At 40.9% G+C, this 4,979-nt stretch overlaps 1 long non-coding RNA gene across 1 annotated transcript; it reads left to right on the top strand.

Annotated features, from left to right (window-relative positions):
• Positions 1 to 557: 557 nt before the first annotated feature.
• On the top strand, positions 558 to 3,957 carry LOC121387027. Its single transcript, XR_005959769.1, has 2 exons — positions 558 to 1,088; positions 3,840 to 3,957. It is a non-coding gene; the product is annotated as an uncharacterized LOC121387027 (long non-coding RNA).
• Positions 3,958 to 4,979: the final 1,022 nt, after the last annotated feature.

The following is a 4,979-nucleotide window of genomic DNA, read 5'->3' as shown; positions in this document are numbered from 1 at the left end:
TTGACGTTGAAACCGGAGCCATTGGGCAGTTCCTTCTCCAGCCGTGCACACGACTGGTCTATCAAAGGCCGTGGTATTTTATCGTTCTGTGGGATGGTGGCATGTAAAAGATCCCTGTGATAATCGAAAAGCATAGCCCATGAGTGGCGACAGCTGGTTTCCTCTTTAATTATCTGTTGGGGTCCTAACCATATGTCGAACGGCCTATAAACGTACAAAAAATGTGCTGAGTGCGGCGTTAAATATAAAGCAATTTTTCCTTCCTTTTGAACCGGAGAAAATCCCTAAGCAATAGACTAGAGCTCGTCTCCATAACCGTTCTCTCAGAGGGTAATCGATTTTGAGCAAATAAATTAATTTTGGTATAGAAACATCAGAAGACAGTACTCTCGAATGTAACGGAAATGGATAATGAAAAACAATATAAACGAGGTGATGTTTGATTGTTACTGAGAAATCACGGCTTTAATAGGTGAAAAACTACACCCTGTATGTTGCCAAAAACCGGGTACTGTGATTAAGTTTAAAAATATTTGCATTCCGGGATTTGGGTACGTGTAATTTTACGTTGTATAATATATGAACAGTACGTTGATTAAAATAAAAACTGATAGCCGCAAAACATCATATTATATATTTTATTTGTATTTTACTTTTGTAAATTTGATTCTCATTTATTTTTACACGTTATATTCATATCGAGTACAATAAAAGTAGTATGTCTATGGAAAAGATATAAAAAAGAGTGGCCAGCTGTTGCCAAAAGTTAACCGCAAAATAATACTGTAAAATATTCAGAAGCTTATTAAATACAATGTAGTAACATCAGCACGATCGTATCATAAGCAGTGATTTTGGCCATACAATAGCAAATTTTATTTTACCTGGGGTATTTTCGGAATCAGCACTACTTTTTACCTTTACATAAAGAATATTTCGAACTAGTCATCTACACCTTAGACTTTGTGTATAATTAAGTGCCTTCGTGTGATATCCACTAGATATACTATGCAAGAGTAATGTTTAATTGAGTTATCTTCATTTTCTGCAGCCTCCGTCGAAGAAAAACCCAGTGACTAGTAAACCAGGTAATGAGTCTCTCTATATCTCTCTCATTTCCTCTCTCTTGTTCTTTCCATGCCCCTTTATTCTGTGTGTTTTTTTCTCTGTCTGAGTGTCTTTGTGTCTTTGTTTCTCTATCGCTTTGTCTATGCCTGTCTCTCTCTGTGCACTTACCGCCGACGATGAAATATAAAGTAAGTTTAGATTTATTTAATATTCTAGTTAAACGTGTAAGTGAAGATGACAAATATATAATAACTAAATAATTACAAAATTAATAAGACAATTAAAATAAACGCACATGTATGTACATACAATTTTATTTTTTATTTTGGTATTTTGAGGTAAGAGTCTGTTACAGGGATACTATCTTTATTTCATTTAACCGTTTTAATATTAATTAAGCCTTGGCTTAAACTTGCCCTGAAATGTCGTTGAAGGACGATAATTGTATATAGAGTAACCACACACACAGATATAGATAGATAGACCGAGAGACACACACACACACACAGAGAGAGAGAGAGAGATGTGAGACGAGAGAGAGTGGAGAGAGAGAGAGGAGAGAGAGAGAGAGGGGGGGATGGGAGTGGGAGTGGGGAGAGAAAGAGTCAGAGGAGAGAATGAATTGAGTTCCGAGAGAGGAGAGAGGGAGGAGCCAGAGAGAGGGAGAGCAAAAAAGAGAGAGAGAGAGAGGAAAGAGAGAGAGCAGAGAGATACGAAGAGAGAGAGAGCAAGAAAGAGGAGAGGAGCAAGAGTCAGAGAGAGAGGGAGATAGATAAGATAGAGAGCGAGGGAGGGTAGTAGAGAGGAGACGAGAGAGAGGGGGAGAGAGAGGAGAGAGAGAGAGAGAGAGAGAGAGAGAGAGAGAGACGGGGGCGGGGGTAGAGACACAGACACAGACATTGTTGCCCATACCTCACTGCTTACAGTTTCGACGGTGAACAGTTGTCAAATATTCAACTACAACAAGTCGTTTTATAATAAAGCAGCACAGATGTTCATGTCATGAAAATCGAATGGATAAATATCAACGTCACAAGAGGAAATACATCCCATTCCCAATCACAAACACACACATCCAGTTGTAAATGTTTAACAAATAGCCAAAATTTCATCTTGTGTTAAGTACCAATAGCTTGGTACTATTATTTGTAATTTCATATACAAAATCTAGGGCATATTTGTACATGATTGTAAATATAAATTATTTACATAACTAGTGACGCACACCCCTACCCTCGTCTGCTGCTTTATAATTATATTTGTCCAACAATGTACACGATGCTCTTTGTATCACAACTGAATAACCAATTTTGTTAAAAAAACAGAAAGAAAAAGAAATGTATTATATCGGGTGCCACCGGCGGGACAGGATATGCTCATCTTTCGCGATCACCTGATATCATCACTGTTTTTACAGTGAGTCATGTGTGCATGCTATCACAGCTGTACATGGTCTATTGGGCTCCATCATGTGCACGTTTGGGTTTTCTTAGTCTTGGAAGTGGCAGTCCTCCTGCGAGTGGTGCAGGGGACTGAACATCCCGTTAGGGATCTCCTAAGGGAGTGGCAGTCCTCATAAAGATGAACACCTGCGTGGAAGCAATCATGGAATGCCTTCTCCTAACGTCTTTTCGACTCTTAGTGTAAACGAAACTTAAGGTCATGATTCGACCTGAGAATAGTCAGTTGCAAACAAAAGGTATGTGATATCAGACTCCCCCCCCCCCCCCCCCCCCCCCCCCCCGAAAACCCCGCCAAAACCCCGTGTATCCATTTTTAGACACAGTGGCTGGCTACCATTTGGTTGTCCTCTATTTTCATCCTGTTACATACACTTACATACACCGGTACATACACTCTCTTCTAGCACTGAAACAACATTTAAACATTTAAACGGCAGGGCTAGTGAAAACTCAAGCTACTTTTGGGGATCTCTCTCTCTCTCTCTCTCTCTCTCTCTCTCTCTCTCTCTCTCTCTCTCTCTCTCTCTCTCTCTCTCTCTCTCTGTGTGTGTGTCTGTCTGTCTGTATCTGTCTGTCTGTCTGTCTGTCTGTCTCTCTCTCTCTCTCTCTCTCTCTCTCTCTCTCTCTCTCTCTCTCTCTCTCTCTCTCTCTCTCTCTCTCTCTCTCTCTCTCTCTCTCTGTGTGTGTGTGTGTTTGCGCGTGTGTGTGCAATGACGTGATTTTTAATTTTCGTTTATTTGTTATTTTAAGGAATGGCTTTTGTACTTTTAGATAGTGTTCTCTTATGATTGTTGTACATTGTTTCAGTTTGTACAAAAGGAATGAATGGATGAATGAAAAAAAGTTTGTTTTGTTTAACGACACCACTAGAGCACATTGATTTATTAATCATCGGCTATTGGATGTCAAACATTTGATAATTGTGACATATTATAGTCTTAGAGAGAAAACCCGCTACATTTGTTGTCATTAGCAGCAAGGGATGTTTTTTATGCACCATCCCATAGACATGATAGCACATACCACGGCCTTTGATATATCAGTCGTGGTGCACTAAATGAATGAATAGATGAATGAATGAACAAATGAATGGATGAATGGATGGATGGATGGATGGATAGATGGATAGATAGATGGATAGATGAATAAATGTTTAACAACAACCCAGCACAAATATACACAGGGTGTCGTTAGACATTCATTCAACAGTAAAACAACAATATCGAAAAGTATACAAGCCATTGCTTTAAAAACAAAAACGTGAGACGTAAATAAAACATATGTCTGTCAATCTGTCTGTATTTTCAGACTGTCCAGTGACTACACTGCCATCCATGTCTAGAATGTTCAGCAAACAGATTGCATACAGAGTACCAGATTATAGCCAACTGTGTATCACTCGTCTTTAAATAAAGTGTTCTACGCAGATATTTTGTTTCTTGATTATTATGTTCAAAACTATATCAAGTGTGGCTCCAGTGTTACGTTATAGGGGTGCGGGTGGAGTGAGTGGGTGGGGGTGAGGTGTACGACACCCTCAATCATAATGGGGCCTGACGTAGCCCAGTGGTACAACGCTCGCTTGATTCGCAGTTGGTCTGGGATCGATCCCCGTCGGTGGGCCCATTGGGCTATTTCTCGTTCCAGCCAGTGTACCACGACTGGTATATCATGTCTGTTGGATGATGCATATAAAAGATCCCTTGCTGCTAATCGAAAAGAGTAGCTTACATGTAAGACGCCATATAACCGTAAACAAATTGTGATAAGTGCGTCGTTAAATAAAACATTTCTTCCTTCTTCTTTCCTACAGACGGGAAAACACATACCACGGCTTTTGATATACAATTTCACTGGCTGGAACGAAAAATATCCCAATTGGCCGACCGACGTGGTAACAGTCTTTGTGAGGAAACCGGCTACATTTTTCCTTTAGTAGCAACGGGCATTTTATATGTACCATCATACAGAGAGGATAGAACATACCACGGCCTTTGATGTACCCGTCGTTGTGCATAGACTGGATCGATCCTAGACCTACCGCGCATCAGGCGAGCGCTGTACCACTGAGCTACTACCCGCCCCCGTAACCACTCTTTACCGGCCTCGGTGGCGTCGTGGTTAGGCCATCGGTCTACAGGCTGGTAGGTACTGGGTTCGAATCTCAGTCGAGGCATGGAATTTTTAATCGAGATACCGACTCCAAACCCTGAGTGAGTGCTTCACAAGGCTCAATGGGTAGGTGTAAACCACTTGCACCGACCAGTGATCCATAACTGGTTCAACAAAGGGCATGGTTTGTGCGATCCTGCCTGTGGGAAGCGCAAATAAAAGATCCCTTGCTGCTACTCGGAAAGAGTAGGCATTGAAGTGGCGACAGCGGGTTCCCTCTCAAAATCTGTGTGGTCCTTAACCATATGTCTGACGCCATATAACCGTAAATAAAAT

The sequence above is a fragment of the Gigantopelta aegis genome, chromosome 13 (genome assembly GCF_016097555.1).
Source record: "Gigantopelta aegis isolate Gae_Host chromosome 13, Gae_host_genome, whole genome shotgun sequence".
Taxonomy (NCBI): Eukaryota; Metazoa; Mollusca; class Gastropoda; order Neomphalida; family Peltospiridae; genus Gigantopelta; species Gigantopelta aegis.
This window is presented reverse-complemented; position numbering and strand designations above follow the sequence as displayed.